Genomic DNA, 15,035 nt, shown 5'->3' with positions numbered 1-15,035 from the left:
GCCATTACTTTTCTTGTGTATCTCTATGACCTCTCATCAGTAACATTACCAAATACAAAGTTTGTTTTGTTTGTAGCTGATAGAAACATTGCAATAAATAGCAAATCAATTGTTCTTGTAGGAAGATGAGTTAACGAAATTTTCATGGACATTAACAAATGGTTCCCAGCCAATTCTTTGTCAACAAACTTTGGAAAAATACACTACATGCAGTTCAGAATATTTAAGAGGTTTCACACCAGTGTACCCCCAAAATATGATGACAAACGGGTGGAAAATTAAACAGCGTTAAATTCTCGGGATCACAATTTGATAATAAATGCATCTGGGAGGAGCACACCACAGAACTGCTGACACACCTATACAAATTTCTATTTTCAATGTGGGTGATGTCAGACACAGAGGAGATAAAAATTAAAAAGCTGGCATACTATGCTTCGTTTCATTCCATAATGTCTTGTGGGACTTTTTTGAGTTATTCATCAAACCGAGCTGAAATTTTCTGGGTCCACAAATGTGTAATAAGAATTATTTGTGGTTTGAACTCAAAACATCCTTCAGAAGTGTGTTTAGAGAACTAGGGATGTTAACTACAGCTTCCCAATACACACTGATTATGTATACTGTGTATATTGATCAGTATCCTGTTGGAAAACACCCTGTGGAATGTTGTTTATGAACAGCAGCACAACAGGTTGCATCCACAGAAATTGTAGTCAGGGTGCATGGGATAACCACAGATGTGCTGCTCCTATCATACGAAACCTCACCTGGGGCCATCACTCCCGGTGTAGGTCCAGTGTGCCTAGCACACAGACAGGTTGGTTGCAGGCCCAAACTGGCCTCCTTCCAACCAACACACAACCATCGCTGGAACTGAGGGAAAACCAGCTTTCATCAGAGAACACAGACAGACCTCCACCCCGCCTACCAACAAGATCTCACTCGACACCACTGAAGTCACAAATGCTGGTGGTGTGCCCTTAGTGCAGTTCACACTACTGGGCATCTGGCTCAGACCTGTCCTCGAAGTAACCAATTTGTAACGGTTTGCTGTGTCACTGTGATGCCAAGTGCTGCTCAGATTGCTGCTGCAGATGCAGTACGGTGCACCAGAGCCCCACGCCGAACGTGACGGTCATCTCTCTCGCTATTGCCGTGTGCCCGTCCAGAGACCGGTCTTCTCGTGACCGTACATTCTCATGACTACTGCTTCCAGCAATCATCTACAGGACCTAAATTCCTGCCAAGTTTTTCTGCAATATCACAGAAGGAACATCCAACTTCGAGTAGCCCTATTACACGACATTGTTCAAACTCCTTGAAGTGCTGATAAAGGAGTCTTTGTCACCTTAAAGGAGTTCTCTACTAACATCATCACATCACATCCAATCTCAAAGGTAACTAATGCTCACAATCGTTACAGTGTGTATTTGAAGCAAACCTGATCTGCATCCTCATAGTGGTGCTACTAGTTCCACTCTTATGTGACTGGCATGAAATATGAATACACGTCAGCTTTCAGATGTAGAAATATGCTTAACAACTTTTTTTCTATCAGTGTGTTTATTCCTTAATGCTCAATAAAATATATCTCTTTTCCAAACCAACGACTCACTTCATGGAATCAATACTACAAAGAAGGATAATCTTCACAAAGATTTAAAGTCCCTTACTTTGATCCAAAAAGGTGTCCATTACTCAGGAACATATATTTTCAATAATTTGCCATCAGCCATAAAAAGTTTAACTAGCAATAATGTTCAGTTTATGTGGAGCCTAAAGGATTTATAGGTGGTCAAGTCATTCTACTCAATTGGTACAATCTTACTTCTGTACAAATTCAGTGCAGTAATGTGACAGTTGTAAATAAGTGTTGTAAAATGATTTTTCTATTTAGTGTTTATTACTTCAAAAATGAAAATATGTTACAATTATTTGGATTCATTTGAAATCCATGCTGACCATTCCCACTGGGAGTGGGATTAGCACATTTGTTTTTCACTGAAAATATTTATTCCCTATTCTTGTTTTTCGGATACATACTACATCCTAGAAGATCTCTTCACTATGGATCAACTGGAATGAAAACTACATCTAATCTAATATCACCATTACCACTCAAAAACAATGATTTTTAATCAGGTAAAAGAATAAAGTTACCTAGAAGTGAATACAGAATAGCCAGTGTTATGCATTATAGAAACAACAAGTTTACTGTTGCCAGTCACAGCTTATTTATTTCCACAATACATTTTAAATGTTTAAACTTCCATCACGTGGATATATGTGGATTAATATGGAGTGCATGTGTTGTGCTATGAGGTGTGGGGTAAACTGTGGTGCTGTTTCCAGCAGTCGCAGCATCCTTTCCTTATCCCGTTAAATCACATATGAGGCCTGTCTAAAAAGTATCTGACCTTTGGCCAGAAAATATATTTTGAGTATCTGACAGGATTGGGACCCTAATCCCCTTCAAAGTAGGCCCCTTGTGCTTGCGAAAACTTAGCCAACCAGTCCTTCCACTGCTGGAAACACCTCTGGAAGCCTTATTTTGGCATGGTGTTCAGCTCTGTCATCCTGTTCCACATTATCTCTTCTCTACTTTCAAAACAGGATCCTAAACAACCAGAAGTTGCAAGGAGCCATGTCTGGTGAGTAGGGAGGTTGGTGAACGGCTGCATATCCATGTTTGGCCTAGAAATTTTGGGTCAAGTGGGATGAATGTGTGGGGGCATTGTCATGATGCAGTTGTCAGTTTTTTGCTGTCCCCACGTCTGATCTTTTGCACCGAACTGCAGCACAGAGTCACCGGAGAACATCTTGATAGTACTCCTTTGTCACTGTTTGCCCTTCCAGTGTGTATTCATGATGCACAATTCCATGGACATCAAAGAAGACAGTCAGCACCATCTTGACTTTGCTCCACACGTGTCACACTTTCTTTGGCCTTGGAGACTAGGGATACTTTCATTGCGACGACTGTCTTTTTGTTTCTGGGTCATACCTGTACACCCATGACTCATATCCAGTTATCATGGTGTTCAGAAACTCATGATCAGTGTCGGTGGTGTCCAGAAGATCCTGTGCAACATCAAAACAGAGGTCTTTTTGTTCCGGCGACAACAACTCGGGCACGAATTTCGCAGCCACTCAGTGCGTGTTCAAATCGTCACACAAAACTGAATGTGCAGAATCGTTACTCACTCCAACCTGTTGGGCAATCTCCCACACAGTCAAATGACGATCTGCCATCACCAAATTTTGCACCCTCTCAACAACAGCTGCACTCTGAGCATATTGGGGCCTGCCAGAATGCTGGTCACTCTCCACTGATGAGTGGCCATTTCTGAATTGGTTGAACCACTTCGTAATTTGTGTTACACACATTGCGTCTGCTCCAAACATCTGCTGTTATCTTATGAATTGTTTCACTCTGAGAATCGCCAAACTGCTGACAAAATTTGATGCAGTATCTTCACTCAACACATTCAGTCATCTTGAGAGAATAAATAATCCGACAAACATGTTGTGTAGCACCTTACTCAGACTGACAGGCAGTGACTGGCATGCTGGAAGGAGGGGACAAAATTCACATATGCACATAAAGGTCTCTTCCTTTACTGTGTACAGTGGCGCTGTGCTATCGTCTCTATTTTGCATGGGAAAATCAAAGGTTGGATATTTTTTAGACAGGCCTCATATACCACCTACACCTATAACCACATCTATGTCCACATCTACAACTACAACTACATCTACATCAATGCTCACCAAACCAATGTGAAGGGCTTGGCAGAGGGTATGACTAATTGCACCAGTCATTAGGGTTTCTTCCCAATTCATTCACATATAGAGTGTGAGAAGGATGACTGAATGTCTCTGTGCATCTGATCTTTATGACCCCTGTGTGAGTGACATTTAGGAGGTTGTAGTATATTCCTCCATCCCATGAACCATGGACCTTGCCGTTGGTGGGGAGGCTTGTGTGCCTCAGCGATACAGATGGCCATACCATAGGTGCAACCGCAACAGAGGGGTATCTGTTGAGAGGCCAGAGAAATGTGTGGTTCCTGAAGAGGGGCCGCAGCCTTTTCAGTAGTTTCAGGGGCAACAGTCTGGATGATTGACTGATCTGGCCTTGTAACATTAACCAAAACGGCCTTGCTGTGCTGGTACTGTGAATGGTTGAAAGCAAGGGGAAACTACAGCCGTAATTTTTCCCGAGGGCATGCAGCTTTACTGTATGGTTAAATGATGATGGCGTCCTCTTGGGTAAAATATTCTGGAGGTAAAATAGTCCCCCATGTGGATCTCCGGGCAGGCTCTAGTCAAGAGGACGTCGTTATCAGGAGAATGAAAACTGGCGTTCTATGGAGCGGAGTGTGGAATGTCTGATCCCTTAATCGGGCAGGTAGGTTAGAAAAATTTAAAAAGGGAAATGGATAGGTTAAAGTTAGATATAGTGGGAATTAATGAAGTTCGATGGCAGGAGCAACAAGACTTTTGGTCAGGTGAATACTGGGTTATAAATACAAAATTAAATAGGGGTAATGCAGGAGTAGGTTTAATAATGAATAAAAAACAATAGGAGTGCGGGTAAGCTACTACAGATGGCAGTGAACACATTGTTGTGGCCAAGATAGACACGAAGCCCATGCCTACTACAGTAGTACAAGTTTATATGCCAACTAGCTCTGCAGATGTTGAAGAAATTGATGAAATGTACGATGAGATAAAAGAAATTATTCAGGTAGTGAAGGGAGACAAAAATTTAATAGTCATGGGTGACTGGAATTCGAGAGTAGGAAAAGGGAGAGAAGGAAACATAGTAGGTGAATATGGAGTGAGCGCTAAGAAATGAAAGAGGTAGCCGCCTGGTAGAGTTTTGCTCAGAGCATAATTTAATCATAGCTAACACTTGGTTCAAGAATCATGAAAGAAGGTTGTATACATGGAAGAAGCCTGGAGATACTGTGAGGTCTCAGACAGATTATATAATGGTAAGACAAAGATTTAGGAACCAGGTTTTAAATTGTAAGACGTTTCCAGGAGCAGATGTGGACTCTGACCACAATTTATTGGTTATGAACTGTAAATTAAAACTGAAGAAACTGCAAAAAGGTGGGAATTTAAGGAGATGGGACCTGGATAAACTGAAAGAACCAGAGGTTGTACAGAGTTTCAGGGAGAGCATAAGGGAACAATTGACAGGAATGGGGGAAAGAAGTACAGTAGAAGAAGAATGGTTAGCTCTGAGGGATGAAGTAGTGAAGGCAGCAGAGGATCAAGTAGGTAAAAAGACGAGGGCTAGTACAAATCCTTGGGTAACAGGAGAAATATTGAATTTAATTGATGAAAGGAGAAAATATAAAAATGCAGTAAATGAAGCAGGCAAAAAGGAATACAAACGTCTCAAGAATGAGATTGACAGGAAGTGCAAAATGGTTAAACAGGGATGGCTAGAGGACAAATGTAAGGATGTAGAGGTTTATCTCACTAGGGGTAAGATAAATACTGCCTACAGGAAAATTAAAGAGACCTTTGGAGAAAAGAGAAACACTTGTATGAATATCAAGAGCTCAGATGGAAACCCAGTTCTAAGCAAATAAGTGAAAGCAGAAAGGTGGAAGGAGTATATAAAGGGTTTATGAAAGGACGATGTACTTGAGGACAATATTATGGAAATGGAAGAGGATGTAGATGAAGATAAAATGGGAGATATGATACTGCGTGAAGAGTTTGAAAACTCTACCATCTGGTGAGCAAGACGTATGAAACAGGCAAAATACCCTCAGACTTCAAGAAGAATATAATAATTCCAATCCCAAAGAAAGCAGGTATTGACAAATGTGAAAATTACTGAACTATCAGTTTAATAAGTCATGGCTGCAAAATACTAATGCAAATTATTTACAAACAAATGGAAAAACTGGTAGAAGCTGACCTCGGGGAAGATCAGTTTGGATTCCGTAGAAATATTGGAACACGTGAGGCAATACCGACCCTACGACTTATCTTAGAAGCTAGATTAAGGAAAGGCAAACCTACGTTTCCAGTGTTTGTAGACTTAGAGAAAGCTTTTGACAATGTTGACTAGAATACTCTCTTTCAAATTCTGAAGGTGGCAGGGGCAAAATACAGGGAGTGAATAGCTATTTACAATTTGTACAGAAACCAGATGGCAGTCATAAGAATCGAGGGGCGTGAAAGCGAAGCAGTGGTTGGGAAGGGAGTGAGACAGGGTTGTAGTCTCTCCCTGATGTTATTCAATCTGTATATTTAGCAAGCAGTAAAGGAAACAAAAGAATAATTTGGAGTAGGTATTAAAATCCTTGGAGAAGAAATAAAAACTTTGGGAGGTTCACCGATGACAATGTAATTCTGTCAGAGACAGCAAAGGACTTGGAAGAGCAGTTGAACAGAATGGACAGTGTCTTGAAAGAAGGATATAAGATGAACATCAACAAAAGCAAAATGAGGGTAACGGAATGTAGTCGAATTAAGGCGGGTGATGCTGAGGGAATTAGATTAGGAAATGAGACACTTAAAGTAGTAAAGGAGTTTTGCTATTTGGGGAGCAAAATAACTGATGATGGCCGAAGTAGAGAGGATATAAAATGTAGACTGGCAATGGCAAGGAAAGCGTTTCTGAAGAAGAGAAATTTGTTAACATCGAGTATAGATTTAAGTGTCAGGAAGTCGTTTCTGAAAGTCTTTGTATGGAGTGTAGCCATTTATGGAAATGAAACATGGACGATAAATAGTTTGGACAAGAAGAGAATAGAAGCTTTCGAAATGTGGTGCTACAGAAGAATGCCAAAGATTAGATGGGTAGATCACATAACTAATGAGGAGGTATTGAATAGAATTGGGGAGAAGAGGAGTTTGTGGCACAGCTTGACCAGAAGAAGGGATCGGTTGGTAGGACATGTTCTGAGGCATCAAGGGATCACCAATTTAGTATTGGAGGGCAGCGTGGAGGGTAAAAATCATAGAGGGAGACCAAGAGATGAATACACTAAATAGATTCAGAAGGATGTAGGCTGCAGGTAGGTACTGGGAGATGAAGAAACTTGCACAGGACAGAGTAGCATGGAGAGCTGCATCAAACCAGTCTCAGGACTAAAGACCACAACAAGAACAACATATATAAGCAACTCCAAGTAAGTTCGACAGCCAAGGATGGACTGTGAGTCTTGCACAGCAGTACCCGGATTCCATCTGAATTTCATTGGGTGTTAAGCTTTTTATGGCTGCTGCCAAGTTATTAAAAATGTGTGTTGCTGAATAATGCACATCTTTTTGTACTAGAGTAAGTGACTTTAAACCCTTGTCAAGAATATTCTTATTTCTAGTACTGATTCCATGAATTGAGCTGTTAGTTTGAATAAGTGATATATTTTTAATGACAAATTTCATTAAGGAATAAATATATTGGAAGTAGTAGTTAGTATCCCTAGTTCTCTAAACAGGCTTCTGCAGGATGTATTTGAATTCGCACCACATATAATTCTTATTGCATGTTTTTGTGCCTGGGAAACTTTAGCTTGGCTTGATGAATTACCCCAAAAAATAATCCCCTATGACATTAAGGAATGAAAGTAAGCATAGTATACCAGCTTTATCACTTTTATATCCCCTATGTCTGACACAATTTGCATTGCAAATAGAGATTTGTTAAGATGCTTCAGCAGTTCTGTGATGTGCTCCTACCAGTTGAATTTATTATCAGGCTATAATCCCAAGAATTTAACACTGTCCACTTCTTCTATCTGCTTGTCATGGTATGTTAGGCATATACTTGTGAGCAGGGTGCGATTTGTGCTTTTACCAGTGGGGGGGATGTCTTCGGGGTTATTAGAATTATATATGTTACTAGCTTGGACCGTGGCGTTATGCATGGTTAAACAGCTATTTATAAATAGATGTTAATGCCGAAACTCACTATTCACGCGTATGCACTATCAGAAAAGCCCTCACTTGTCATATCTTTAAAAGTACATTATAGGTAAAGCTTATTTACAAAATCCTCTACATACAGATATACAAGTTGTTGTTGTTGTTGTGGTCTTCAGTCCTGAGACTGGTTTGATGCAGCTCTCCATGCTACTCTATCCTGTGCAAGCTTTTTCATCTCCCAGTACCTACTGCAACCTACATCCTTCTGAATCTGCTTAGTGTATTCATCTCTTGGTCTCCCTCTACGATTTTTACCCTCCACGCTGCCCTCCAATACTAAATTGGTGATCCCTTGATGCCTCAGAACATGTCCTACCAACCGATCCCTTCTTCTGGTCAAGTTGCGCCACAAACTTCTCTTCTCCCCAATCCTATTCAATACTTCCTCATTAGTTATGTGATCTACCCATCTAATCTTCAGCATTCTTCTGTAGCACCACATTTCGAAAGCTTCTATTCTCTTCTTGTCCAAACTATTTATCGTCCATGTTTCACTTCCATACATGGCTACACTCCATACAAATACTTTCAGAAATGACTTCCTGACACTTAAATCAATACTGGATGTTAACAAATTTCTCCTCTTCAGAAACGCTTTCCTTGCCATTGCCAGCCTACATTTTATATCCTCTCTACTTTGACCATCATCAGTTATTTTGCTCCCCAAATAGCAAAACTCCATTACTACTTTAAGTGCCTCATTTCCTAATCTAATTCCCTCAGCATCACCCGACTTAATTAGACTACATTCCATTATCCTTGTTTTGCTTTTGTTGATGTTCATCTTATATCCTCCTTTCAAGACACTGTCCATTCCATTCAACTGCTCTTCCAAGTCCTTTGCTGTCTCTGACAGAATTACAATGTCATCGGTGAACCTCAAAGTTTTTATTTCTTCTCCATGAATTTTAATACCTACTCCGAATTTTTCTTTTGTTTCCTTTACTGCTTGCTCAATATACAGATTGAACGACATCGGGGAGAGGCTACAACCCTGTCTTACTCCCTTCCCAACCACTGCTTCCCTTTCATGCCCCTCGACTCTTATAACTGCCATCTGGTTTCTGTACAAATTGTAAATAGCCTTTCGCTCCCTGTATTTTACCCCTGCCACCTTCAGAATTTGAAAGAGAGTATTCCAGTCAACATTGTCAAAAGCTTTCTCTAAGTCTACAAATGCTAGAAACGTAGGTTTGCCTTTCCTTAATCTTTCTTCTAAGATAAGTCGTAAGGTCAGTATTGCCTCACGTGTTCCAGTGTTTCTACGGAATCCAAACTGATCTTCCCCGAGGTTGGCTTCTACTAGTTTTTCCATTCGTCTGTAAAGAATTCGTGTTAGTATTTTGCAGCTGTGACTTATTAAGCTGATAGTTCGGTAATTTTCACATCTGTCAACACCTGCTTTCTTTGGGATTGGAATTATTATATTCTTCTTGAAGTCTGAGGGTATTTCGCCTGTCTCATACATCTTCCTCACCAGATGGTAGAGTTTTGTCAGGACTGGCTCTCCCACGGCCGTCAGTAGTTCCAATGGAATATTGTCTACTCCGGGGGCTTTGTTTCGACTCAGGTCTTTCAGTGCTCTGTCAAACTCTTCACGCAGTATCATATCTCTCATTTCATCTTCATCTACATCCTCTTCCATTTCCATAATATTGTCCTCAAGTACATCGCCCTTGTATAGACCCTCAATATACTCCTTCCACCTTTCTGCTTTCCCTTCTTTGCTTAGGACTGGGTTTCCATCTGAGCTCTTGATATTCATACAAGTCGTTCTCTTATCTCCAAAGGTCTCTTTAATTTTCCTGTAGGCGGTATATATCTTACCCCTAGTGAGATAGGCCTCTACATCCTTACATTTGTCCTCTAGCCATCCCTGCTTAGCCATTTTGCACTTCCTGTCGATCTCATTTTTGAGACGTTTGTATTCCTTTTTGCCTGTTTCACTTACTGCATTTTTATATTTTCTCCCTTCATCAATTAAATTCAATATTTCTTCTGTTACCCAAGGATTTCTACTAGCCCTCTTCTTTTTACCTACTTGATCCTCTGCTGCCTTCACTACTTCATCCCTCAAAGATACCCATTCTTCTTCTACTGTATTTATTTCCCCCATTCCTGTCAATTGCTCCCTTATGCTCTCCCTGAATCTCCGTACAACCTCTGGTTCTTTTAATTTATCCAGGTCCCATCTCCTTAAATTCCCACCCTTTTGCAGTTTCTTCAGTTTTAATCTACAGGTCATAACCAATAGATTGTGGTCAGAGTCCACATCTGCCCCTGGAAATGTCTTACAATCTAAAACCTGGTTCCTAAATCTCTGTCTTACCATTATATAATCTATCTGATACCTTTTAGTATCTCCAGGGTTCTTCCATGTATACAACCTTCTTTCATGATTCTTAAACCAAGTGTTAGTTATGATTATGTTGTGCTCTGTGCAAAATTCTACCAGGCGGCTTCCTCTTTCATTTCTGTCCCCCAATCCATATTCACCTACTATGTTTCCTTCTCTCCCTTTTCCTACACTCGAATTCCAGTCACCCATGACTATTAAATTTTCGTCTCCCTTCACAATCTGAATAATTTCTTTTATTTCATCATACATTTCTTCAATTTCTTCGTCATCTGCAGAGCTAGTTGGCATATAAACTTGTACTACTGTAGTAGGTGTGAGCTTCGTATCTATCTTGGCCACAATAATGCGTTCACTATGCTGTTTGTAGTAGCTTACCCGCATTCCTATTTTCCTATTCATTATTAAACCTACTCCTGCATTACCCCTATTTGATTTTGTGTTTATAACCCTGTAGTCACCTGACCAGAAGTCTTGTTCCTCCTGCCACCGAACTTCACTAATTCCCACTATATCTAACTTCAACCTATCCATTTCCCTTTTTAAATTTTCTAACCTACCTGCCCGATTAAGGGATCTGACATTCCACGCTCCGATCCGTAGAACGCCAGTTTTCTTTCTCCTGATAACGACATCCTCTTGAGTAGTCCCCGCCCGGAGATCCGAATGGGGGACTATTTTACCTCCAGAATATTTTACCCAAGAGGACGCAATCATCATGTAATCATACAGTAAAGCTGCATGCCCTCGGGAAAAATTACGGCTGTAGTTTCCCCTTGCTTTCAGCCGTTCGCAGTACCGGCACGGCAATGCCGTTTGGTTATTGTTACAAGGCCAGATCAGTCAATCATCCAGACTGTTGCCCTTGCAACTACTGAAAAGGCTGCTGCCCCTCTTCAGGAACCACACGTTTGTCTGGCCTCTCAACAGATACCCCTCCGTTGTGGTTGCACCTACGGTACGGCTATCTGTGTCGCTGAGGCACGCAAGCCTCCCCACCAACGGCAAGGTCCATGGTTCATGGGGGGGGGGGGGGGGGGAGATATACAAGGGGAATTCAAAAAATAGAGGCACATTTGTGAAAAGCTGTACTTATTTTGATGATGGAAAACTCAAACATATTAATAGTGTTAATAGTAAGATGTATTAAAAACTTTCAGTGTTCGGATCCACAACTTTAAATTATATGTAAAGTTTTACTCCAGTGCTTGGGAAATAAACATCCCAGGTTGGGACGCATAAACTAAAAACAGAGGAGGGGATGGTCTGATGCAGAGGGGGGAAATCCGCCCCATCCCCCCCTGCAAATCGCACACTGCTCGTGAGACACCCCTTACAAGTTCTGAACTGCACGTAGTATGTTTTTCCAAAGTTTAGTGACAAAGAATTGGCTAGGAATCAGTGATTAATGTCCACAAATATTTTATTAACAGATCTTTCTAAGACTACACTTGATTTGCTATTTATTGCAATGTTTGTATCATTGACAAACAAAACAAACTGGGCATCTGGTAATGTTACTGATGAAAGGTCATTGATAAACATGAGAAAAAGTAAGGGGCCCAAAATGGAACGTTGTGGGACCCCACAAGTTATTAGTTCCCAGTTGGATGATGTGTGATAGCTTGATACATGTCTCTTTCCTAGTAACACCCTTTGTTTCCTGCCAGAGATATAAGATTTGAACCATTTTGCAACATTTCCTGTTACACCATAATATTCTACCTTACTTAAAAAGTTATTGTGATTTGGACAGTCTAATACCTTTGACAGATCACAAAATATGCCAGATGCCAGCAATTTTTTGTCTAATGAGTTAAGTAAATTTTCACTGTAAGTGTAGACAGCCTTCTCAATATCAGAACCCTTTAGAAATTCGAACTGCCACTTTGACAGTATGTTATTTGTGATATGATGGTTGTAAAGCCGATTGTACATTACCTGTCATAAAATTTTTGAGAATTCTGGCAAGAGTGAAATTGGACAGAAATTTGATACTATTTCTTTATCTCCCTTCTTAAACAGTGGCCTAACTTCAGCATATTTCAACCATTCAGGAAATATTCCTCTAATAAACGACTGGTTACACAGATAGCTTAATATGTTACTTAACTCAGAATCACATTCTTTAATTGACTTTGTTGATATTTCATCATACCCAGTAGATGTTTTTGATTTTGAAGATTTTATGTTCAAAATGTTCAAATGTGTGTGAATTTCTAAGGGACCGAACTGCTGAGATCATTGGTCCCTAAACTTACACATTATTTAAACTAACTTATACTAAGAACAACACATACACACACACACCCATGCCCGAGGGACGACTCAAACCTGTGGCAGGACGGGCTGTGCAGTCAGTGACATGGCATCTCTAACCGCGCGGCCAGAGATTTTATGATGGACAATATTTCTGCTAGGGTAGTGAGGGTCAAATTCATATTATTGAAGTCACTTGAAATGTCTGGTCTGAGGTATTCCATAGCAGCATCTACAGAACCTGACAATCCTATCTTTTCAGCAACAGTTATAAAATGTTTGTTAAAAAGTTCTGCAACACTATATACATCTGTCACCAATGTATCATTTACTCTTAATGCTATTTTCCCCTCTTGATTTCTGGTTCTACTGGTCTCCTCCTTCACTATATCCCACATTGTCTTTATTTTGTTATCTGATATGACTATCTTTCCTTGTAATATATTTGCTTTGATGTTCGTATTCCAGTCTTTAATATTTTGCAGTATTTCTTGTAACGTGCTATAGCATCAACACCAAAACTGTTTTGGACTCACAGATACAGTTTTCTTTTTGTTTTACAAGTTACCCCTATTCATTGAGTAATCCATAGTTTCATTGCAGACTTTGCTGTAACCTTGGTTAGTTGTAGGGTCAAACAGTGGTCAAATAAGGTAAGCACTTTATTAGCAAAAGTGTTATATTTTTCATTCATACCATGAGCACTGTAAACATCACTCCAGTGAATTTCTCGGAGGAGTGACCTAAAATAATCAATTTTTGGCTTATTGATTACCCTCTTGAGCTTAGATTTAACAGATTTTATATCCTGTTCAGTATTAACATTTAACGGAAGGAACTGCATGTGATGGTCTGAGAGGCCATTGACTATTGATTTTGTAATATAATTTTGTTCATTGGACTTTTCTATAAGATGTTATCAATGGCTGTTTGTGAGCAAGTGGCTATCCTAGTGGGGAACTTTACAGTGGGAATTAAGTTGAGTGATAGTGTTACTAACTCAAATAAGTTCTTATTGGGAGAGTCTTTAAGGAAATCTACATTGAAGTCATCAGCAACTACTATTTTTTTGTTTTTGGTTGTTAAATGGGCCAGTACAGCTTCAACATGGTTGATGAACAGATTAAAGTTACCTGCAGGTACTCAATATACACTTAATATTATGAAGGATTTTTTGTGAAATTCTACTTTTGTTGCACATGCTTCCATATGCTGTTCTAGGCAAAATTTATGAATGTCTATCTTCTTAAATTTATGACAGTTCCTGATGAATGTGGCAACTTCTCTATTTCTGCTCTACAAAAGTGAGATGCCAACCTAAATCCTGTAACACTTAAAAGTTCTATACCAGTGGTCACGTGAGGTTCAGAGAGGCAGATTATGTCAGCTGGGTTTGAGGATTCTAATTAATCTACGCAGATAATTAATTGATTAATTTTATTTGTCAGTCCTCGAATATTTTGATGCAATAATGATAGCTGACATTTCACATAAGTGATTTAAAATTGGGTATAGTTGAAATTTCTGCTGATTTTAAAATTCTTAACCAACAGCTGTTTCTGCTGATGTAATAAGCTAGAATTATGTTTTTTTTTGTTTTTTTCTCAAACTGAAGGTTTGTTTCAAGCCTAACCTCTCTTAAAACTTGATTTCTTTTTGTCCTTCCTACCCTAAAGTGAGGTGGCATTCACTGGAGAACGTCACTCTGGACCACTGTTGCTGACCCCAACCAACATGTCTCTGCGCCAATAAATTCTTTCTTGACAATGATGTGGTTGAAGTTGGATGAATTCAACAGGCTTCTGAGCATAAAAGCAGCCTGATTTTATAACTGTGAAACAGTTCTGGCAGAGACAAATGTACTGGTAGCAGATGCGAGGTCTCCAGCAATCTGCCTAGAAGTGAGATATCTGTTTCTCTTTGCCACTTGGGCTACTTATTGATCCTCTTGCAGTGTGGTGGTCCATTTATGACAAACAATATGCTTTCACATAGTATTTCCACCTTCAGCAGCATTTTTTAATTGCAAGATGACACTTTTAGACACATCCTTTACTGTGGCCATAGTAGTGACAACTTCACTGGCTTCAAGCCATCCAACTGCTCATCCACGATCACACACTGAAATGATGTCTTGCAGACATGTTGCTATACCACATGAAATGTCTCACTAATCAGCTCCACATCAACCTTCATCAATCACCACCTGCATCAACTGTTTAACACATACAGAGTGTCCGTGCGCAAGCGTCGCTGTAGAAAACACATCTCACCCTCTAAATTTCCTTTTACTATCAATGTAAAACCACCTCAAGATGGCATTTCAAACCTTTGAAACACATTGTCAAAATAAATGAACAGTGACTGGTAACAGTTAACTTGTATCATTCAATGTAGGTTACAGTCATAGTAAAGTGCAACTACACTCCTGGAAATTGAAATAAGAACACCGTGAATT

General features: G+C 39.8%; 1 protein-coding gene across 1 annotated transcript in view; it reads right to left on the bottom strand.

Moving 5' to 3' along the window:
• LOC126425158 (gamma-interferon-inducible lysosomal thiol reductase-like) overlaps positions 1-15,035 on the bottom strand; it is a 108,131-nt gene that overhangs the window by 922 nt on the left and 92,174 nt on the right. The gene's annotated exons all lie outside the window — the stretch shown is intronic.

The sequence above is a fragment of the Schistocerca serialis genome, chromosome 10 (assembly GCF_023864345.2).
Source record: "Schistocerca serialis cubense isolate TAMUIC-IGC-003099 chromosome 10, iqSchSeri2.2, whole genome shotgun sequence".
NCBI lineage: Eukaryota > Metazoa > Arthropoda > Insecta > Orthoptera > Acrididae > Schistocerca > Schistocerca serialis.
Note: the sequence above shows the minus strand (reverse complement) of the source record. Positions and strands in the feature narration are given on the sequence as shown.